The following is a 25,137-nucleotide window of genomic DNA, read 5'->3' on the forward strand; positions in this document are numbered from 1 at the left end:
CATCACCTCTTTCAATTTTCAATTCAGTTTAGTTACTTGCTTTCTTTGTATCCTAGTCTATTTTGACTATATAACCTGGCATGCTATGTTGGGAGAAAAAAATTAAATAATTTAATGAAAGAGCTTTAAAGATCCTCACTGATCAGAGATTTAGAGGGCATCATCAAACAAGAATCTTCGTACCTCCCACTATTTTCCCTTCTCCTTCCTTATGCTTCAAGTTGAGAGAATCAAAGCTGCAGATGCAAAGCAAGCACTGGGAGGGAATGGAGAAAAAGAGCAGTCAGATCTCACTTCTGTCTCCAAGCCTTAGTTATAAGAAATAAAAAAAAGAAAAGCCACACCTTACAATGAAGATTGAATTGTTGATTAATAGCTCAGACACCCTTATTGAGTTGAGTCCATGTTTTGTGATTTTAAGTGACTATAGAACTGTTTATTATCTATGAGTGGGCTAGAAACTTATGAATTCTGCCCCAGTTCCCATCCAGGGGCAGGGAACTTAAAAATAAGGCCCTTTTTGCTTAGGGATCTGCTTCTTTAGATTGAAAGTCATTGAGTGAACAATACAGCAACAAATTTAACAATTGCTAATTTTTGCCACATTATTACTTTTATGCCTACGCTTAACAAAGGAAAAATCACCTGCTATATGGAGCCATAAGTAACATCCGTTAGAATGCCAAAAGAAATTAGGCAATTGTGGAGAAGAACTGTTAGTGGTAATTTCTTGCTTACCTTTCCTCCTGTTTTTCTTCTCTTATGCAAGTCTTACACACAAACCAAGTAGTAGACGGCACAAATTATCCAATCGCCATTACAACTAATGAGATGAGCTTTCTATCAGCTTTCTATTGTATTCAATTACTATTTTGTAAACAAATCCATCTTCCATTGTGTCCTGGTACAAAACTTAGTAAACGGCCTTATAGAGTCCTTTTAATTAGTGCCAGTGATAGTGGATTTAAAGGATTTGAGGTCATCTATCTAAATTAATGCATGGGCTGATTACAAAGTACGTCGCAATGCAATTTGTTTCTTAAAGGATCTTTTCTGAAATTAAAATAACACATGGTTAGACTATCATTTCCTTGAAATTCCTCTGCATCCCAGCCAGCTTATAATTAATATGCAAGGATAATCATTCCAAATGCAACTTTTAATACCACTGACATGTTCCTCCCTTAGAAGCTAGCAATTTCTAATCCCTTTATTATTAATTTGATTAATGCAAACTACTATATGTGGCTGTGAAGGAACAGAGGCAAATCAAAGTTAGCACACTAACTCATTTAAATTTAAATTGCTGAGAAATGATATGCTCTTTAGCCTGTGATCTCAAGCAAAAGAAAAAAATATCTCTCGTACCAAATAATAGATTTTTTTCATATATGAAGAATCCAAAGAAATACTTCAAGTTCAAAATGACTCTGAATTCTGGAATGACATATTCATATTCTCTGTGGATTTAAGGAGGAAAAAGAAAATTCAGAACACATCTGAATGACAGTAAAGTAACTCCAAAAGCAACTTGGTTAAACAAGAACTCATATGCTAAATGAGAGGGTCATCCAGGCTACAAACAACACCTTAGAGAAATATAACCAAGATAATTTTATAAACCTCATCTAAATTTCATTTTCCATGCTAGTGTCCTTTTTGCATTTCACTGATCATCATTTTAGGCAGTTTTTCTTGTTCACCTTGAAGAATACATGATATTCTATAGACGGTAGCTTCATCTGCATTTAGGTTTTTTTTGTGTGTGTGTGTGTGTGCGTGTGTGTGTGTGTGTCGTTGTTGTTGTTGTTTTTCTTTTTCTTTTTTTTTTTTTGAGATGAAGTCTCATTTTGTCACCCAGGCTGGAGTGCAGTTGCACCATCTCGGCTCACAGCATCCTCTGCCTCCTGGGTTCAAGAGATTCTTCTGCCTCAGCCTCCCAAGTAGCTGGGATTACAGGCATGCACCAGGACACCCGCACCGGGCTAATTTTTTTGTTTGTTTGTTTGTATTTTTAATAGAGACAGGGTTTCACATGTTGGCCAGGCTGGTCTCGAACTCCTGACCTCAGGTAATCCACCTGCCTCAGCCTCCCAAAGTGCTGGGATTACAGGCGTGAGCCACCGTGCTCAGCCTGTATTTAGATTTTAAAGTGTAATGCACACATATAAACACACACACAATCTATTTATGTAAATAAGGAATGTGAAGCTCAGAAAAGTACTTTCTGAAAAGTCTGTATTCCATAGTATGAAAAAATATTTTTTATTTCAACATTGTTGGCTTACTTGCAATAGCCCATTCACCTAAAATGCCTTTGTTTTTCCCTGTAATTATCCAAATACTTCTCTTTAAGACTAAAATTCAGCTGAATAAAGTTGTGATCTTTATTTTATTTTCTAATGACTTCCATGCACCTATACTTAGAAATATCTGGTTCATGGCTGGGCGCGGTGGCTCAAGCCTGTAATCCCAGAACTTTAGGAGGCCGAAGTGGGTGGATCACGAGGTCAGGAGATCGAGACCATCCTGGCTAACACGGTGAAACCCCGTCTCTACTAAAAATACAAAAAATTAGCCGGGCGTGGTGGCGGGCGCCTGTGGTCCCAGCTACTGGGGAGGCTGAGGCAGGAGAATGGTGTCAACCCGGGAGGCGGAGCTTGCAGTGAGCCGAGATCATGCCACTGGACTCCAGCCTGGGCGACAGAGCGAGACTCTGTCTCAGAAAAAAAAGAAAAAAAAAAAAAGAAAAAAGAAATGTCTGGTCGTGACAGACCCTCAGTAAATAAGTATAGGAAAGAAGTAAGGCAAAAAGGGGAGAAGGCAGGGAAGAGAGGAAGAAATATCACAGAACACATAGTAATTGAGGAGACCATGTAACTCAACAATCTACTCATTATGCTAATGAGTTTTTTCCACATGCTTATGATGTTTAAGCAAATTGTTTTTATAACTACCATATTTCAGCAATGCTAAGGTCTGCCTTTTTCTTTCTCATATTTTACCTTCTCTATAACTGAGACGCAAGTTATGGTGACGAACCCTTACTTTGCCTGACAGCAATCATAATATAGTTATCATTTTGTTAAAAAAAAAAAAAAAAAAAAAAAAAAAAGCTCCAGCATCGAAACTTGCAAAATTAAGTTTCAGAATGTTGGAGGAAAATTAAGGACACTCTTTTAATCTATAAGATACAAATGTTGTGGGTGGAGATGAGAAGGGCATGGATCAAGCTGGTTGAGCAAGTTCCAAATGAAATTCTAAGGTAGAATCTCTCGAAATCATTGTAAAATTGACTTAAGAGCCCAGCACCCATGATCTTTAGTTATAGGTTGGCCCTTAATTGGACAAAGAAAAATGTGTGGAGAAGCGTAGACCTTGGTGACTGTCAACTGAAAAGCAATGTGGAAGAGTCATATTCAGAATTGTGAGAAATTCTAGGAATTGTTAATCAACATAGTTTACTAATATTGTTGATTTGTATGGCAAGAGTAATATATATAATTAAAAACTAGTGTCTAAATAATACTGAAACTGGAGAGTTCCCTGATTCTCCTAGCAGGACGTGCGGCAGGGGTGTGGCTCGCCTGTTCAGTCGCCCAGCAGCTCAAACCCCCAGGGAGAGCATGCAGACTGGCAGGTGCAGAGGCCTGGCCAGGATTTCGGCTCCAGCTCCGTGGTAGTGTCTAGGGGTGGGTGCCTGCAACCCCAGTGTTACAAAGCTCTTTCAGCTTTGCTGTCCACAGGTGGCTTGAGCGTTAACCAGCTCAATGGTCCCTCTGCCTTTTCGCAAGAGCAGAGGACCAGTGTGACAGTTTTCTGTATCCTGTGCTCTTGTCCAGTGTCCCAGAAAAATCGGGTCACACACAGACTCGAAGGATGAATGTGAGGTTTTATTGAATGGTGGAAGTGGCTTTCAGCAGGGTGGACGGGGAGCCAGAAGGGGTGGATGGAGTGGGAAGGTGACCATCTCCTGGAGTTGGGCTGCCCAGCGGCCGGATTCCTCTCTGACCACCCCTAGCTGAAATCCTCTCAGTGTTCAGATGTTCCTCCTCTTCTCCCTTTCTCTGCCTCATCGTTCTGCTGTCCATCTGCTGGTCGGCTGGCTTGCTGGTCTGCTTCTGGAGCTTAGCGTTTGGGGTTTATATGGATGCAGGAAAGGGGGCATGGTGGACCAAAAGGCAACTTTTTGGCATGAAAACAAGAATGCCAGTCCTCATTTAGGGCCACAAGTCTTCAGGCTTGAGGGTGGAGCCTTTGCCGGGAACTGCCCTCTTCTCCCCAGAATTTCCATCTCCTGTCCGCATCAATACTGTCAGAGCTCTTTCAATAGGTAGAAAACAAAAATTCTAAGTGATAAATAAAAGAATGTGTTATAGCTTGATTTACAACATTTTTCTTTCCTACTGCATAAAACAATTGTGTCTTACAATTGGCATTCTGAGTCAATGAAATATAGTATATAATAAATAAGCCAAGGATAAATCACAAAGAATGATTCACATTAGCTAGAAAAGTATAAGCAATACAGTTGACTCATGAACAGTGGGTGGATTAAGGGCACCAATCCCCACCATTGATGGAAAAAGTGAAACTCTGTAAAATATTTGAAGAGATGTATTCTGAACCAAATGTGAGGACTGTGACCTGTGACACAGCCCCAGGAGGTTCTGAGAACATGTGACCAAAGTGTTGAGGTTACAGCTTGGTTTCATTTGGTTTTATAGTTTTAGGGAGACATAAGACATCAATCAATACATGTAAGGTGTGCATTGGTTTGGTCCAGGAAGGTGGAACAACTTGAAACAAGGGAGGCTTATAGGTCATGAATGGATTCACAGATTTTCTGATTGGCAGTTGGTTGAAAGAGTTAAGTTATTATCTAAAGACCTGGAATCAATAGAAAGGAATGTCTGGGATAAGATGAGGGACTATGGAGGCCAAGGTTCTTATTAAGTAAATGAAGTCTCATTAGGGACTGCCTTTAGAGGCAATAGATGGCGAATGTTTCCTATTCCGACTTTCAATAGGTACTAGATTTTCAGCTAACCTCTTCAGGATCAGTAAAAGACCTGAAAAGGGAAGGGGATTCTCTTCAGAATGTAAATTTCTCCCACAAGAGACAGCTTTGCAGGGCCATTTCAAAATACGTAAAAGAAATATATTTTGGGTTAAAATGTTTTATTTCTTTCAGGGCCTGCTATCTGTCCTGTGATGCTATACTAGAGTCAGTTTGGAATTTGGTATCTTATTGCTACAGTTTGTTTTGTCAGTCTAAAGATCTCTGTTTTAATGTTACTGTTGGTCAGCTGTGCCTGAATTCCAAAGGGAGGAGAGTATGAGGCATATCCAACCCCACCTTCCCATAATGGCCTGAACTAGCTTTTCAGGTTTCTTTTAGACTCCCTTGGCTGAGAAAAGGGGTCCATTCCATCAGCTGGGGGGCTTAGAATTTTATTTTTAGTTTACACCGCACAGTCCAAAATCTACCAATAACTTTTGATTCCCCAAACACTTAACTACTAATGGCCTACTGTTGACTGCAAGCCTTACTGATAACATAAAGAGTTGATTAACACAGATTTTGTACACTATGTTTATTGTATACAGTATTCTGACAATAAATAAGATACAGAAAAGAAAGTATTATTATGAAAATAGTAAGAAAGAGAAAATATACTTACTATTTATTGAGTAGAAGTGGATCATGATATAAAGGTCCTCATCCTCGTCATCTTCAGGTTGAGTAGGCAGAGAGTGATGAGGGTCTTGCTGTCTCACGGGAGGCAGAGGCAGAGGCAGAGAAAGTCAGTGTGTAAGTGGACCCATGCAGTTTAAACTTGTATTTCTTGAGAGTCAACTGTTCTCTCATCAGTGAATTTGCAATTCTACAGTAGAGAAAGCAATGACATTGAACCTTTGAAACCATCTCTGTGTTTAAGTGTTGGGTACCCAAGGCTAAGCTATTTTACTTTTCTGAGGCCTCAGGTTGTCCATTTATAAAACAATTAAAATAATGCCTCCCACAAAGGATCGTTGTAAGTAAATCAGTACAACAAACCCAACTCCTGGTTCACAGAAAGCATTTAAAAGTGGTTACTGTTAATTTCATTTATTTATGTTACACATTTCTCAGCCAGGCATTCAAGGACTTCCAGAACACAGCCTCAATGTCTATTACTTGCCACAGAAACTATTTGCTTCTTCTTTGCCTCTGTGGTTTGGTTCCTACCTCTAATGCCTTCCCCATCAACCATCCCTCCTCATGTCAAACTTCAAATCCTGCTTCTCATTCCATATTCAACTCATTTGTTACCCTGTATTCCCTGTTAACTTATAGTTTTGGATGCTTCACTTGATTTAGTTTCAATTATTTAGGTAAAGATCCTCGATAGGTGGTAATACCTAGTTTCCTTTGTATCATATCAGAAGGCATATGATGTTTGATTGTCCCACTTTTAGTGACAACTAGATTTGGGGTTTGAGATGCTGTCAGACCGATCATTCCATCATGAAGATTTCCATTAACCCTTTAACTAACAGTTTAGCATACACTGATGACTTCCATTGATAATTCAGTGGTTGAAATATGCCATTTTCTAATTCCATCATTCTTTCTGCACGTATTAAAGGAGATTCTTCCATAAAGAAGAGCATGCACAAGTTAATTACTTGGTTACCTGAAACACAGCTTGCATAGGAACAGGAAATGGATGTTTGGTTCTTCCTCTATTAATTTTTAGAGTAAAGAGATTGGATCTAGAGAGCCCCAAATGGAGACCAAGGAGTATTTTTTTCTTGAGATTCTTACTAAACAAATGGAATCTTATATATTTTGTGTGTTATATGATTTGTAGTAATTATTATTGTTGATGCTCAGTTGTCCTATTGTAGGCCAATGGGAGGGAGCCCTTCCCATTTGGTTTCTGTTTTTTTGTTCTATGGGATCACTGGTCTAGATAAATTCCTTATTTCCTATTACAATAAGATGTCCCAGGTTTATCTTCCCATTTTTTGCCCTAGGCCTAGTTAAGATCAGCTACTTCACCAAAATTGCTAGAATATTTTAGTGGAAATCATATTTAGAAAACGTAAGAATTCTCCTTGCTACTGGGCACTTTCTGTCAACAGAGTCAGGAAACAAAAGTTTTTTTAAGAGAAAAAAATGAATTTGTCATTCAAATTCAAGACTGAAGATTTTTATTTAATCTAGTTTACTTTATATAGGTATCTGTTTTCAATTTTCTCATGCTGAAAATCTCCTTCCTTAAATACATCAATGTAATTACTTATCCATTTTACCTTAAACATACCTATAATAGTTTTAAAGTAACAATATATGTACTACTAAAACTTGACACTTGAAATTTTTTAACCTGATGTGACTTTTTTCTGTGTTATTATCCAATGGTTGAGTTTATATTTGTTTTTAATTTTTTCTTTCCATTTATTTTTCTTTCTATTCATTTCTATTATTTTTTAAATAAATTTTTTAAATTTATTGAATGTTTTCTATTTATTTTTTCTTATATAAAACATTTACATGGTTTCAATGTCAAAATTACAACACAAGTTTATACTGCAATCTGTCTCCTGCTTCCTTCCCTGATACGTAACCATTATATTGGATGTTTTTAGTTACTCTGCAATTGTTTCTATTTGAAAATATAACAAATAACATGTTTACCTATGTAACAAACCTTCCCATGTACCCTCAAACATAAAATAAAAGTTTCAAAAGAAGAAAATATAACAAATACATGTGAGATGTGTGTGTGTATGCAAGTATCTGCATGTGATTATGTATGTATACACATGTGTAGACATATATATGTATATATACACATGTGTAGACATATATATGTATATATACACACATGCAGATACATACATACATATACACATATTTTTCTATGTTCTTGTTTCCATATTTCCTCCTCTTTTATATAAAGGATAGCATATTCTTAATACTATTCTGACCCTTGTCTTTTTTCACCTAATAGTATATCCCAGCAATCACTTCATATAAGTATGTAGAGATCAGCCTCCTTCATTTTTACAGCTGCATGGTACCCCGTTCTGCAATCATGTTACAGCCCAGTGGGTTCTTCTTGCTCACTTTCCAGAAAAGCCAATGCAATGACACTAGCAAGAATGTTGCAGCAGAGAAAAGGGTTCATTTATTGCAGGGCTAGCCAAGCAGAAGGGTGGAAAATGTTTCTGAAACCTGCCTCTCTAAGAATTCAGAGGCTAGGGTTTTTCAAGGATAGTTTGGCAGGCAAAGAGCTAGGGAATGAGGACTACTGTGATTGGTTGGGCCAGGGAATAAAATCACAGGTGGTCAACGTTGTCTTCTTCTCTGAGTCAGTTCCTGGGTGGGGAAAACAGGACTGGTTGAGTCAGTTTCTTGGTATGTGTTACTTGTCAGGGTGGTACCAGCTGGTCCATCAGAATGCAAGGTCTGAAAAATACCTCAAACATGAGTCCTAGATTTTACCATAACGATGTTATCTATAGGAACAACTGGGGAGGTTACAAATCTTGGGACCTCCGGCTACATGACTGCTTAACTGTAATTCTAACCTTGTAGCCAATTTGTTAGTTTCACAAACGTGGTGTTGGTCCCCAAGCAAGGCAAGGGTTATTTTCAGAAGGGACTATTATCATATTTTAAGGTTAAAATATAAACTAAATTCTTCTAATAGTTAGCTTGGCCTATGCCCAGGAATGAGTAAAGACAGCTTGTGAGATTAGAAGCAAGATGGAGTCAGCTATGTCAGATTTCTCACATTGTCATAATTTTTGCAAAGGTAGTTTCAATTACACCATGACGGAGTTAATCAGTTCCCTATTGGTTGTTTTGGTTGTTTCTTAAAAAAGAAAATAAATTTTATCTGAGAAATGCAGGTCCTTTTAAATTATCAGGCCCAGAGAGACATGAAAGTGAGTCAGCAATCATGTCCTATTACCTTATTGAACCATGTATCCATCTCTTGAAACAGCTTGCTATTGCCACAACTTAATAATGCTATACCAGAGACTATACCACACACCCTATAACCTAATAATATATGTAGTCAATCACTAAGCGATGTTATTTCTCTAAACCAATAAGAATTCCTAACAAGCAACTTTGTATCAACCCACTTTCTCTCTCTTTGTTTTTAACCTTTGAAAGTTTGGTTGTAACAAAGGAGAAATAAAGTTTGTATCCAAGATTATCGGCTCTGAGTTTTCTGGGCAGCTGTCTTTGCTTTGGCTTAAGTAAACTCTTTGAATTATATTTTGTGCCTCAGCCTTTTTCTTTTAGGTCAATGTGGGGCCCATAGGCTCTGGCTCTCCTAAAGGTTTGCTGAAAAATCATTGAAGCAAGGCAGATTGATTAACAGGAAAAAAGCCATACATATGTATTTAATGTTCATACATGGGAGGCTTTATTCTGAAGACCCAACTTCCCAATGAGGCACAGAAGCCTCTATACAATCTTGAGTTTACAGAAAGAATGGGGACCTGGATCCTGATAAAGTGTGTTGTGGGACAGGAAGAAGAAGAATTCTATGGAAGGGTAATAAATTGCTAGGGAGAAAGATTGGATCCAGGAACAGACATGAACTTGTAAGTAGTTTTCTTTAGAATTTAAATAACCCTCAGAGACAGTCAGATGCTCATAAAAGAATCTACTCAGGCGTGGTCACATCTTGCTTTTTTCTGCAATAGACAATGAGATAATAGGGAGGGGAAGAAAAAACAGTTGTTCTCCTTGGTGAGTCTGGATCTTACACAGATAAAGGGACTTCAGCTTCTTTCAGAGAAATGGTGGGGGACTGGAGGAAGGTTATACAGACTTTGGGGTTTCTTCAGTTCAGCATGTCAAAATGTTACTGGTGACAGGTATCCGAGTTACCAGCTGTGGATCTGCATGGGTCTGCAGCAACCTCAGTTCTTGTCTCCTGAGAAGAAAGAATTCGACTGAAGAAAAAGAGACCATGGCAAGTTTCAGATAAGGAGTGGAGATGTATTTTAAAAGGCTTTAGAACAGGAAAGAAAGGAAAAGAACATACTCTTGGAAGAAACCCAAGGGGAAACTTGAAGAACAAGTGCAATGGTTAACCTTGATCCTAGCACTTTCTAGGCTGGCCCCTTTCCCATGATTCTTCCCTTAGGGTGGGCTGCCAGCATGCACAGTGCCCTCTTACACCTGGGAAGTGAGTACCTGCAGCATGTCTAGGAAATGGTACACCTGCCCATCTGAGGCTTTCTTCCCTTTTCCAGTGGGGTGTCCCCAGAAGGTCCTACTCCACCATTTTGTCTCTTAATGCACATGGTCAGGAAGTTGCTTCTCCCTGGCATCTGCAATCGATTAACATTTTAGTGCAGCAGGCGTGGACCATCAGGAAATGGCCTCTCCCTGGTGCTGGCTGCCAATTTATCACTTTTAGAAAGGCAATGTGATCATTGCTAAACCATCACCTGACATTGCTAGTGAGTTGGGGAGATGCCTCTCCTGCCCCGTTCATGCCTGCCTACCCGAAAAAAAAAACATCATATTGTGGAGTATTGGTTTCTGAGCCCCAACCTGACATGTCCAATTTTTTGATATTACAAATAGAGCTTCAATGAATAGTCTTGTGCACACTTCAAGTCTTTTTTTTTAACCAGTGTATGTTTGAGATATATACCTAAAGTGAAATTGTTGTGTCAAAGGGTAAATGTGGCTCACGCCTGTAATCCCAGCACTTTGGGGGCCAAGGCAGGCGGATTACGAGGTCAGGAGTTTGAGACCAGCCTGGTCAACATAGTGAAACCCTGTCTCTACTAAAAATACAAAAAATTAGTTGGGCATTGTGGCAGGCACCTGTAATCTCAGCTACTTGGGAGGCTGAAGCAGGAGAACTGCTTGAGCCTGGGAGGCGGAGGTTGCAGTGAGCGGAGATCACACCACTGTACTCCAGCCCTGGGTAACAGCGTCTCAAAAAAAAAAAGGGGGTAAATGCGTAAGCAATTTGGCTGGATATTACCAAGCACTACATCACAGAGTTGTATCACTTTTTATTCTCAACAGTGTAGGGGAAGAAAAATTAATTTTTTCCCTGCCTTTTCTGCAATCTTGTTTGGAAGTTATCCCTGTAGCTAAAGTCAGATTAACAAGAGAAAAACAAACAGAAATGTATTAACATGCTTACCTCATGAGTGCATGAAAGATACCCAAGTGTATTAGTTAGGGTTCTCTAGAAGGACAGAACTATAGGATATATATATATATATATATACACACACACACACACACACTTATAAAGGGGGTTTATTGAGTATGAACTCACACTATCACAAGGCCCCACAATAGGCCATCTGCAAGCTAAGGAGCAAAGAAAGACAGTCTGTCCCAAAACTGAAGAACTTGGAGTCCAATGTTCGAGGGCAGGAAGGGTCCAGCACGGGAGAAAGATGTAGGCTGGGAGGCTAGGCCAGCCTAGTCTTTTCACATTTTTTCTGCCTGCTTTATATTCTAGCCATGCTGGCAGCTGATGAGATGGTGCACACCCAGATTAAGGGTGGGTCTGCCTTTCCCAGCCCACTGACTCAAATGTTAAAAAATGTTAATCTCCTTTGGCAACACCCTCACAGACACACCCAGCATCAGTACTTTGCATCCTTCAATCCGTTCAAGCTGACACTCAGTATTAACTGTCACAAGTCCACCCCTTGTCAGCTTGAACCCATACACATCTCCTGAGATCATGCATAATCTTCAAATAAAGACAATAATAAGGTCATAATTATGACCATAATACAACTATCCTTCATACAACTGCAAATCCATCAATCCCCAACCCAAATGCTATTACATAAAGTTACCAATACTTAAATGCTGATATGAAGTCGATAAATCATGTCATATGATAAAGGAAAAAGGAAATAAAATGAAGATATTTTCTTAGTACAAGTGTATACATGCACAGACATGTTTTTAACAAAAGAAGGAGGAAATACTCGTGACAATTACGGTCCTCATTTCTGCAGCTGGTTCTGTGGTCGTAGCTGGTATTGATGACAACTTTCTTCTACCACCCATTCTGTATTCCCTTTGCCTTCAGCAAGCACCTCAGCAGGTTGTGGTTTTTTTCCCCGGTGGAGTGACACAAACCTTCATTCCTGAAGGGTCTGGGCCATTTGTAGTCCTGCCTGGATTGGGCTGTTGTAGTTTTCCATTGACCTTAATCTCAGGGCATGATAATACTAAGAGACGCCCTAATGTGTCTCCTGGTGGTAGCATTCCTCCCTCTGGAACTGAGACCTCTAGGCCAGCAGAATGTAATGTTGTGGGAACAGGAAGCAAAAATTTTGCAAGTGGATCACTGTGGGTGATGGTGAGTGGGGTCACTCCCACTTCCACCCCTTGATTCCTGGACCCGTGAATCCTGGCTATGGGAGAAACTGTACCATATGTTGGATGCTGATTGAGAGCATACACAGCCTTCTGGAGAACTTTGCCCCATCCCTGCAAAGTACTTGTCACCTAGTTGGCATCGTAATTGTGACTTCAAAGGGCCATTCTGTGGTTCTATGAATCCAGCTGCTTCTGGATAATGAGGAACATGGTAAGACCAGTGAATTCCATGAGCACGAGCCCACTGCTGCACTTCTTTAGCTTTAAAGTGATTGCCTTGGTCAGAGGCAAGGCTGTATGGAATACCATGATGGTGGATAAGGCATTCCATGAGCCCACGGATGGTAGTCTTGGCAGAAGCACTGCATGCAGGATAGGCAAACCCATATCCAGAGTAAGTGTCTAGTCCAGTGAGGACAAACCTCTGCCTTTTCCCTAATGGAAGACGTCCAATATAATCAACCTGCCACCAGGTAGCTGGCTGATCACCCCGAGGAATGGTGCCATATGGAGGGCTCAGTGATGGTCTCTGCTGCTAGTGAATTGAGCCCTCAGCAGTGGCTGTAGCCAGGCCAGCCTTGGTGAGTGGAAGTCAGGCCAAGAGCTCTTTCAAAAGGAGAGTAGTTATCTGCGGAAGATGGCAGGGCCTTGCTCCAAAATACTAGAGGCCTCCACTGTGATTCATCTATGGGGGCCTGCCAGAGGCTGCAAACAGCATCCCTCTCTGCCACTGACACCTCAAGCAACATTGGATCTGCTGGGTCATATGACCCAAGTGGCAGAGCAGCTGTCACAGCAGCCTGGACCTATTGCAGAGCCTTCTCTGGTTCTGGAACCCACTCAAAACTGGCAGCCTTTTGTGTCACTTGATAAATGAGCCAGAGTAACACATCCAAATGGGGAATGTGTTGCCTGCAAAATCCAAATAGGCCCACTAGACATTGTGCCTCTTTCTTAGTTACAGGAGGAGCCAAATACAGCAACTTATCCTTCTCCTTAGAAGGAATATCTCAATGGGCCCCACATCACTGGACCTCTAGAAATTTTACTGAAGTAGAAGTTCCCTGAATTCTAGTCGGATTTATTTCCCATCCTCTGGCATGGAACTATCTCAGCAATAAGTCCAGTGTGTTTGCTGCTTCTTGCTCACTGGATCCAATCAGCATAATGTCATCAATGTAATGGACCAGTGTGAAATCTTGTGGAAGTAAAAAGCGGTCAAGGTCTCCTTGAATAAGATTATGACACAAAGCCAGAGATTTGACATAACCCAAGGCAGGACAGTAAAGGTGTATTGCTGGCCTTGCCAGCTGAAGGAAAATTGCTTCTGGTGTGCCTTATGGACAGGAATGGAGAAAAAGGCATTTTCCAAGGCAGTGGCTGCACACCAGGTACAGGAGAATGTGTTAATTTGCTCAAGCAATGAAACCACATCTGTTACAGCAGCTGCAAGTGAAGTCACCACTTGGTTAAGCTTTCCATAATCCACTGTCATTCTCCAAGATCCATCTGTCTTCTGCACAGCCCAAATGGGAAAGTTGAACAGGGATGTGGTGGGAATCACCACCCCTGTGTCTTTTAAGTCCTTGATGGTGGCACTAATCTCTGCAGTCCCCCCAGGGATGCAATATTGTTTTTGATTTATTATTTTTCTAGGTAGAGGCAGCTCTAATGGCTTCCATTTGGCCTTTCCCACCATACTAGCTCTCACCCTACAAGTCAGGGAGCCAATGTGGGGGTTCTGCCAGCTGCTAAATATGTCTGTGCCAATTATGCATTCTGGCATTGAGGAAACGACCACAGGATGCGTCCAGGGACCAACTGGACCTACGGAAGTCGGACCTGAGTGAAAACTCCATTAATTACCTGACCTCCATAAGCCCCTCCTTTAACTGGAGGACCACAGTGACCTTTTGGGTCCTCTGAAATCAATGTCAGTTCAGAGGCAGTGTCCAGTGGTCCCTAAGATATCTGATCATTTCCCTTTCCTCAGTGCAGTTACACTAGTAAAAGGCCAGAGATCTCCTCGGGGAAGGATGGGAGAAAGAGTAACAGCATCAATTGTCAGTAGTGTAGTGGGTCCTTCCTCAAGGGGACCTGGCCTCCCCTTCATTCAAGGGGTTCCGGGTTTGTAAACTGGGTCAAGTCTGGAAATTGATTGAGGGGTTGTTATTGTTTTTTTGCTGTTGTTGTTTGTTTTTTGTTTTTTTTTTTTTGAGACGGCCTCTCGCTCTGTTGCCCAGGCTGGAGTGCAGTGGTGCGATCTCGGCTCACTGCAAGCTCCGCCTCCCGGGTTCACGCCATTCTCCTGCCCCAGCTTCCCGAGTAGCTGGGACTACAGGTGCCTGCCACTATGCCTGGCTCATTTTTTTGTATTTTCAGTAGAGACAGGGTTTCACCATGTTAGCCAGGATGGTCTCGATCTCCTGACCTTGTGATCCACCCGCCTTGGCCTCTCAAAGTGCTGGGATTACAGGCGTGAGCCACCGTGCCCAGCCATTCTGTTTTTATTTATTTATTCTGTTTCAAATTATTATTCTATCCATTTGCCCTAGAAGTTTTTTGCTTATATAAATTAAGTAGGAATGCAGTAGTCTTCCTAGGAACACCTTGATTAATTAGCCAATGCCAGAGCTCTACATGAGTCAGACTACTCTGATTGCTGCTTTGCCTGTGCTGTCCATTTTGGTAGCTACGCTCACCTTGCCTTTGATGATTTAGTGCTGCCACTTGGCCTCTGCCACCTCAGGATCCAACTATTCCCATTGTATTTAAATTTTTTAGTTGAGCCACTATGGTTCCCACAGTTAGATCTGACATTCAGAGAAGAGCAATTACAAGGCTCTTTAAAGATGCAGGTGCTGCCCTCACAAATCTATTTTGCAAGGCATTGGTCAAGGGTATAGCTTCTGGACCCTCCCAGCTGGGATGAGTAGGTCTCAAGTGACTAATCCAGTTCACCATCCCAATATCCCTAAGGCTTTGGATCCCTTCCTATACATTAAATCAAGGGAAATCAGGCATTTCCAGCTTGCTCATAGTGGGCCATTTTTTAATCCATATTTCAGCTAACCAAACAAATAAACTGTTAGAACCTTTTTTAACTCCCTGAGCTGCAACATTAAAAGCAGAGTCCCTACTTAGTGGTCCCAAATCAATAAATTCAGCCTGATTCAACTCTATGTTCCTTCCACCATTATCCCACACCCTTAATATCCATTCCCATGCCGTTTCTCCATATTTCTGTCTATATAAATTAGAAAACTCAAGCAGTTCTTTTTCAGTGTAGCATACCTCCTCATGGATCACACTCTCAACCTCACCTCTAGGGCCCACTGGCACTTCAATCTAGTTATAGGTTTAGAAGGAAACAGGGGTGTTGGGGGTGGCTCCTGAGGAGAACCAACATTATTTTGCCTGGCAGTGCCTCAGGGGAGGCCAGCACTGTTGCCTTAGGCAGCGCAGGGTTTATCTCCTCAGACAAAGGTGGAAAGGCTGATGGCAGCATGAGTCGGGTTGTAGAGGGGATGTTGCCACTACTGGGGATGGGGAAGCTGTTACTCCTGGCAAAAAAGTTTCACCAGAATTTACAAACTCGGTGTCCCCAGCTTCATCAGTGTCCTCCCATACATCCCCATTCCACGTTGCAGGGTTCCGTTCTTTTCCAACTGATGCCCTCACTTTAACCGTGGACACCTGGTGAGGCTGTGCATGTACCTTTGTCATTGCAAGTCAGCCACTTGCATGATAAAAGCTTGTGTCTGTTTTTCTACAATTTCAGCTATTTCTCTACAGGAGATAAGACTGTCATTCAGGACAATCTTAGCAGATTTGAGGTTTAGTATCTGCTTCTGAAGCCAAGAGTTAGAATCCCTGAGCTCACCATTTTCTTCCATCACTTTTTCCACTGAACTGAGAAGCAACCAACCAGCTTAATTATGTTCCTTGGTTCTCTATATATGGACAAAGGTATTACGGATAGAGTCACTAAACTCCTTGCCTCTCAAGAGTGGTGAGTCAGGAGTGTCAAATGCATTTATTTGGCATAACTTTCTAAACAGCTAACACCAAGGACTGTCAGTTTTCTCCATACTATTAGAAATGGAGTCTTCAGCATTTTTTAATCTAATCACATTAAACAGCCAACTCCAGAAACCTCAAAATCAACAAAAGAACTCCATCCTTAATATTGTGTTCCTCTAGAACCACTCCTGGTACCAAAATCTGTTTTATCTAGGGTTCTCTAGAGGGACGGAACTAATAGTACACACACACACACACACACACACACACACACACACATATATACTCTGTAAAGAAGGTTAATATCTGTAAATAGATGTCAATATTAAATAGCAATAAATATTTAAATACTGTATACAAATTTTTGTTTGTTTGTTTTTTGTTTTTTGAGACAGGGTCTAGCTCCGTTGCCCAGGCTGGAGTGCAGTGGCATGATCTCAGCTCACTGCAACCTCTGCCTCCCAGGTTCAAGTGATTCTCCTGCCTCAGCCCCCTAAGTAGCTGAGATTACAGACATGTGCCATCACACCCAGATAATTTTTCTATTTTTGGTAGAGACGGGGTTTCTGATGTTGGCCAGGCTGGTCTCAAATTCCTGACCTCAGGTAATCCACCCGCCTGGGCCACCCAAAGTGCTGGGATTGCAAGCATGAGCCACTGCACCTGACCACCATATACAAATTTGAGCTAGACACTGTCAGAAAAACAGTTGACAGCTTGCTGAAAACATCCTTGTAATTTGGGATGGTTAATTTTGTGTGTCAATTTGTCTAGGCTATGGTGCCCTGCTGTTTGGTCATATATATATGTATATATATACATATGTATGTATGTGTGTGTATATAAGTGTGTGTGTATATATATACACACACACATGTATGTGCAGATATGTATATACACCCACACATACAGGGGAGTTTATAAAGTATTAATTCACACTATCACAAGGTTCCACAATAGGCCATCTGCAAGCTGAGGAGCAAAGAAAGATAGTCCAAGTCCCAAAACTGAAGAACTTGGGAGTTCCATGTTCAAGGACAGGAAGGGTCCAGCATAGGAGAAAGATGTAGGCTGGGAGGCTATGCCAGCCTAGTCTTTTTCACATTTTTCTGCCTGCTTTATATTCTAGCCACGCTGGCAGCTGATGAGATGGTGCCCACCCAGATTAAGGATGGGTCTGCCTTTCCCAGCCCACTGACTCAAATGTTAAAAATGTTAATCTCCTATGGCAACACCCTCACAGACACACCCAGGGTCAGTACTTTGCATCCTTCAATCCATTCAAGTTGACACTGAGTATTAACCATTACACTGGGGAAAATGAGTAAATCTCAAGGAGACAATTTTTGAGTTCAGACTAAAATATAATCATCCCCTTAAACTAATTAAAGAGGAAACGGGAGGCTGTTTATGGGGAGGCGACCAGGAAAAGTACAGTAAGCAAGGATAAGTTTGTTATGCAGATTTAATTCTGTGCCTTCTTTATTGATAAGAAACTCTAGTGAATTTTAAATCATCCTTCTCTTACTGATACAGACAAGGAGACACCCTTCCAAATGGAGATTTCTCTTATAAATCTAAATTTCCCTTACAAAAGGGTAACCTCAATTTTCAGAGCATTTCTGTCTTTGGTGTCTTTATATAATCTGCTCAAAATAATCCTTATGCCTAAAAGGCATATTTTGGAGTGTCGTATTCTGGTCTCCTATACCAGCAATGTATGAGAGTCCTGTTTTCCCACAACCAATGAGTATGATTGGGCAGTTCTTTCTTTTTCTTTTTCTTTTTCTTTTTTTTTTTTTTGCCATTCTGATGTGTGAGAAACACATCTTAATTTAGTTTTAATGTGATTTCTCTTATCTTAAGCAAAATTAAATATATTTTGCATTTCTTTTTATGTTAATTTAATAACTTTTGCTCATTTCTTCTTGAGTTATTGGCTTTTTTCTTCTTAATTTTATACACTTTTTATATTTTATGTATTTTGCATTAGGGTTCTCCAGAGAAACAGAAACAGAACCAATAGGAGATATATATGTGCATATATATACACATATGTATATATATGCACATATATATACATATGTATATATATGTATACATAAATATGGATATATATGTATATATATGTCCTATTTGTTTTCCCATATATTATATATGTGTATGTCTGATACAGAACAGCTGGGTTCCCAGCTTAACCGCACCCTTACGCCTGGAATCACAGCCCTAAGTGAAAACAGCTGACCCCATTTTTCTACCCAAATGTTACCTTTTTGGCCTGCCACACCCCTAACCTGTGCCCATAAAATATTCCAGCTGGCAGAGCAACACAAGCTGCTGAACAGCGGGAATACAAGTTGCTGAATGTTGGGAATACAAGCGGCTGAGCGTCGGAGACTAGGGATGGAGCTAACTTCAGAGGGTGCGACTTCAGGGAAAATCACCTTTCCCCCCGCACCATCCCCTTTCTTACTCCCATCCCGCGGAGAACTATCACCCAATAAAATCCTCCGCATACACTCCCTTCAATCCGTTCCTGTGACCCGATTCTTCCTGGACGCCAGACAAGAATCTGGGTGTTGAAAGAGCAGGGGCCTGGACATTGCTGCGGGGCCTGCACAGAGGCAGCTCTTGCCAGAGAGGAGCAACCAGCTGGTTTCAGCGCTCATTCGCTCTGGTTCCCGCACTCACCTGCTCGCACGCTCCCTCTCACGTGGAGTTGCCAGTGGCAGACTGAGTAAAATGAGCCACTCCAGTTGCTTGCCCATGAAGAAGATCAAGGTCAAGGGAATAACCCTGTATCATGTTCACCAGAAAAGCATGTGCGTGTTTGTGTGTGTGTGTGTGTGTGTGCGTGCATGTGTACATATCTCATGTGTACATGAAAGATACTCAGGGAAAATGAGTATACATTTACAATTATGACAATTATGGTAGCTTGTAAGTTATAGGTCTAAAATTTGTAGAGCAGGTTAGCATCCTGAAGATTCAGGAAGGAATTGATGTTACAGTCTCAAGTCTAAAATTCACAGGTTGGAAACTCGTCAGTGTTTCTATGCTGCAATCTTGAGGCAGAATTTCTTATTGTTCAGGAAACCTCAATCTTTACTCTTAGGACTTTCAAACAGTTAGATGGGCCCCAGTCACTTTATGGAAGCTAATCTGCTGCTTTACTCAGTCTATTGATTTTTAAAAAGTTAATCACATCTAAAAATTTCCTTCAAGGAAACGTAGAGACTGGTATATGACCAAACAGCAGGGCACCATAGCCTAGACAAATTGACCCACAAAATTAACCATCCCAAATTACAAGGATGTTTCCAGCAAGCTGTCAACTGTTTTTCTGACAGTGTCTAGCTCAAATTTGTATATGGTGGTCAGGTGCAGTGGCTCACACTTGTAATCCCAGCACCTTGGGTGGCCCAGGCGGGTGGATTACCTGAGGTCAGGAATTCGAGACCAGCCTGGCCAACATGAGAAACCCCGTCTCTACTAAAAATACAAAAATTATCTGGGCATGGTGGCACGTGTCTGTAATCCCAACTACTCAGGGGGCTAAGGCAGGAGAATCACTTGAACCTGGGAGGCAGAGGTTGTAGTGAGCCGATATCACGCCACTGCACTCCAGCCTGGGTGACAGAGCAAGACCCTGTCTCAAAACAAATAATAATAAATAATAAATAAATTTGTATACAGTAAATATTTATTACTATTTAATATTGACATCTATTTACAGATATTAAACTTCTTTACAGAGCCTAGGATGCCCACTAAGAGCTGTTAAAGCTTTATTAGAGTTTTATACAATTCAATTACAATATTATTTGTTAAATATTAATAATTTGTTTAATGATTGTATGAAGGTTATTAATAAATAATACTTTGCATGAATTTTATAATCATAGGACTGAGGTAAATGAATACTTTTTACATAATCACAGAAACATTGCATTTCTCTAACAAATATCTGCCACAATGGAACAGGGAACACTCTTTTAATTCTCAGATCAGTAAATATGTGATCCTTCTATGATAAGTCAAAACATTTGAAAATCAAAGAAAGAATTCCCACAAAATAATTTTTCACCTCAGGACCAGACCCAGGCACCTTTTTCTTTCTGAGAATCTTTTTTTTTCTTATTTAATTATATCTTGCATCTGATCACCACTATCATCTTAAATACCTTGCCTCCTGGTCACAGTGATTGGTTCTGATCAAGACATGACAAGTGGTGTCTTATCCTGGAACTTTTAACTAGGGAAATGAGAAAATCAGTTTCAGTCTCTCACTCCTGTGAGTGATATGATCATCTGAATGTATGTTTCCTAGCATATGTTAGTTGTTCAGCTGTGAATAATGCCTACTGAAGGAGGAAAGCAAGCCACTAGGCTGAAGTGGCAACCTGGCTATATTCCAGGCCCTGGTTCCACCTGCTCTCAATACCCAGCCTTCCCATTATACTTTTGTTAAGCTCCTGTTTGTTTAGTTTTGTTTTGTTTGAGACAGAGTCTCGCTCTGTCACCCAGGCTGGAGGGCAGTGACACAATCTCGGCTCACCGCAACCTCCATCTCCTGGGTTCCAGTGATTCTCGTGCCTCAGCCTCCTGAGTAGCGGAGATTACAGGCACCCGGAACTACATCCAGTTAATTTTTCTATTTTTAGTAGAAACAGGGTTTCACCATGTTGGCCAGGCTGGTCTCGAACTCCTGACCTCAAGTGATCCACCCACCTCAGCTTCCCAATGTGCTGGGATTACAGGCGTGAACCATTGTGCCTGGCCTAAGCTCTCTTTTGGATAAGTTACTAAGATTTCAGTTTCTGTCACTTGCAATACAGAGAGTCAACATACACTTGTGCACAGTTTTACACATCATTTTAGGGAACTCATGGACTTCCTGAAGAAGTTCATGTTTGAATTCTTATCCATAGATCTCAAATATGAACCTCTGTTTGAAGCTATCCTGTGAACATTAGTTTCCATATGTTCTTTATCCAGGAAAAAAATTATTATAAACTCTTTAACTTGGTAGTTTTCATGCACTTGATCACTTTCAATCCTTATAACCACAATTAAGTCAAGTATATGTCATCCTTGTTTTATATTTAAAGACACAGGGCTGTGAAAGGTAAATAATATTTTATTAGCCAGCACATCTAAACTAAACCTGATATTTTTGTATAAAATCTGGATTTCTTCCTCCTACACTAAGTAATCACCCAGCTGGATTCTTCTTGCCTGCTGCACAGATAAAGTCAATTCACTAAGACAGTGGCGTTGGAGCAGAGAAAGAGTTTAATAACTGCAGGACCAGACAAGCAATAGGACATGATACATTTCTCAAATCCACCTCCCTGAAAACTCAGAGACTAGGGTTTTTAAGGATAATTCGGTGGGCAGAAGGCTAGGGAATAGGTGCTGTTAATTGGTTGGGGATGAAATTACAGGAATGTTCATATTATTTTGGCATGCTGAGTCTATTTCTAGATAAGGGTTACAGGACTGGTTGAACAGGTTCCTTGGTATGAGTTACTGGTCTGAGTAGAGTCAGTCGGTTGCCAGAATGCAGAAGTCTGAAAAATATCTCAAAGACCAATCTTAGACTGTGACAATAGTGATGTTATCTATCTGAACAATAGGGGAAGTTGCAAATCATATGACCTCTGATGTAGCAAACAATTATAGAAAGGCAAGCTAGGGAACAATGGCTGGTTATCATTGAACTATGCATACATCTTAGCAGAATTCAGGCCCCTCCCATAACCCTAACCTCATGGACTTTTATAAGTCTTACAAAGTTGGTTTTGGTCCCCAAGCAAGGAGGGGGTTAGTTTTGGGAAGGGACTGTTATCCTCTTTGTTTTAAAGTTAACAAATGCAGTTAGCTTGTGAGGTTAGAAGCAAGAATCTAAATCAGTTTGGATTTGCCTCACTGTTATAATTTTGCAAAGACAGTTTCAACTGAAGTTGCTTCTAAGCATTACTGAATCTGTTGATTGTCTTTAATTACTATTTTAAGTTACAACTTTGAAATTTGCTTTTGAAAGAATAAATATAATTCAACTGTAAAAAAAATTCGGTATTGGCAAATAAAAATGTAATAATAGAAACATATATAAAATATAATTTTAAAAGAAGTTTCAGCTTGCTTATTTGCATATCGTCTCACTCCAATTTTTAAATAAATATGCTGTGATGAATAGCAATAACCTTCTAAAGTACTCTGAAATCAGAAAATCCTTAGGAGAAAAGAGCCATAGTAATAAAAGTGTCATTATAAATAATTAGATATGCTTGTCACACATCCACCTTCAAAGGTTTCTACAAAGTGATTGACATGTAAGCCACCTGGATTAATCTTCCAGCTTCAATTTAGTTTCTACAAGAATCTAGTTATCCTTTGGAGAGTGAAACTCTCAGAAGAAAACCAGGAGAACAAAGCCCGTGACTGTTTGGGAGGGCTCAGGTTTTCCTAAACACAAGCACGTGAATTGGTCTTTGCAAGTTTGCATTTCAGAAATAATTGACACAGCAGGGGAAATCATGCTCCACATTATCTCCAAGTGGAACAGCCTGCTATTCAGAGTTCTTCTCTGGCCAGGCAGAGGAATAATTCTACAACAGAGGTACCCAAGAACATGCTCAGCCTCCACAGGCTACATGCATCCCTTATCTATTCCCAGCCCCATCTCTGGAGAAACAGATTTTCCTTTTGATCAGGCAATATTCACAAATGACAGTGACAAATCAGGAAATTTTAAAGGAAGGGCTGAGTAAATAAAGACAACAGGAGAACTTTAGCTGTGGCTTTATAGTAACCGCTGTCCTAGATTTTGTCCTCTCTGTGGACCGATTGCACAGCATCTACCTTCACTTGGCTTACAAAAGGCTTCTGTGCGCCTTAGTGGCTGGAATACATGCTCTCGCTGTTCTCAATGGAGTTTCCAGGATACTCAGCAGCTCTGTGATTTACAAGGCCCCCTGGGTGCCCTGGATCTGGTTAACTACCAATTCCTTTACTCCAGGAATGAATATTTTCTGTGCTAACAGATAGAACAACTTGCCAGCTTAAAATTAGCTCCTCTTGAGTATAATGCATTGTGGTGTGACAACACCCAGCCAGCCCTGACTCCCCTGCTTCTCTCAGGCTTCTAAGCAGCTGGTTGGCTGAGCAGCCAGGCAGAAGGCCCATCTTCTCATCCCTTTGTAATCTCTCACCAGGCCTAATCAGGTGCTTTGAGCCCAGTAGGTGCCAGGAAACGTTCTTGTTTGTCAAGCTGCCTACGTTCTTACACAAGGTGGGAACATAGTGTGGCCCCTTCCTCCCCAGGGAGGCTCCATTCTTCCCATGTCCCACTACCACACACAGAGACACAACTGGAGAAGTGTCCACTGTCGCTTGCTCACCATTTGCCTTTATCTATGACAGAGCTAGTTGAGGACAGAATCTAGCAATTAAAAAAAAAGGTAGCAATTAAAAAAAATAGGAAAATGTGCAAAAAGTTCAGAGTAAGAGTTTTTAATAGAAGGTGTATCCAGAAGACAGATGAAGCAAGTCTGTATGTGTAAAAGTTTTCTGAGTATTGCCAAGTATTGAGCATCAAGCATGTGCTAGCCATTTTCTATTATGCATTCAATTAAGCTTTAATAATTCTTTCTGCCAGTGTGCTTTACTATCTCCATTTCACAGTTGAGACAACTGAGGCTAAACTGATGTAGGTCCCATGCAGATAGACAATAAGGACCATAATGTACTGTAAAACCCATGCCCATACTCCCAAGGTTATTCTGCCTCTTTGAAGGACTAGTAAAGGACTCACATTAGTATTCACTTACAATCTCATGAAACACCTGGGTGGGAGATAGAATATGAAGGAATTGTGGGAAGAGATTAAAAGCCATGCAATAGCTTAAATCCAGAATGACTGGAAAACATCCTGGAAGAAATTCTGCAAAACAAATTTAAGAATATAATTGGCTTTAAAGATAAACATAAAAATTAGGACATTTTGGGTATGCAGTGATAATGACTCGACTTTGCAGGGCTGTGTAAGCATATAAAATTGCTGGAAATGGTATAGTCAGGGAATGATTACATTTGTATCCAGCTAGGACCATATTCTGAATTGGCTGACAGCATTGGTTCACCCACTTTATTTGGGTTTCCTCATTCCTCCAGAGAAATGGTCAGCTGACTGTGGGCAATAAAGCATCACTATCTGCTAACAGCACATTCCAGGGAACACTTGTGTGGCAGTCAACAGCAACTGCTGCTTGGAAAGAGATAACATGTTTCCATCAATCACTCAGAGGAGGAAATGGTGTCTGGGGCTACAGCCCACTTATTCAAGTGTGGCATCCTCTTGTCTAGAGTGAAGACTCTCATAGTGGAGGTTTAGAAGGAAATGGCAAAAGTATTGACATTTGTTAATCACCTATTACTTCCTAGACACATTGCATTAATTACTTACAGCAATCCTATGAGGTAAATATTACTGTCCCATTTTACAGATAAAGAAATGGACATTCAGGGAGGTTAAGTAAGTTAGCCAAACTCTTGTTGTGGTCAGTAAGTGGCTTTCAAACCCATGCTGGTCTAATTCCAAGATCAGCTCCTTTCAGTATACTATAGCTGACTCATTAGGCATAAATGTTAATATCTAATTATATAATACTTTGGAGCCAGACACAGTAGTATTAGTAGTAAAAAGAGAAGGACAAGAAGGA

General features: G+C 40.6%; 1 pseudogene; it reads left to right on the forward strand.

Annotated features, from left to right (window-relative positions):
* The first annotated feature begins 15,182 nt into the window (after positions 1–15,182).
* On the forward strand, positions 15,183–24,781 carry LOC129397515 (uncharacterized; annotated as a pseudogene).
* The last annotated feature ends 356 nt before the right edge of the window (positions 24,782–25,137 follow it).

Source organism: Pan paniscus, chromosome 2 (assembly GCF_029289425.2).
Source record: "Pan paniscus chromosome 2, NHGRI_mPanPan1-v2.0_pri, whole genome shotgun sequence".
NCBI classification, from domain to species: domain Eukaryota; kingdom Metazoa; phylum Chordata; class Mammalia; order Primates; family Hominidae; genus Pan; species Pan paniscus.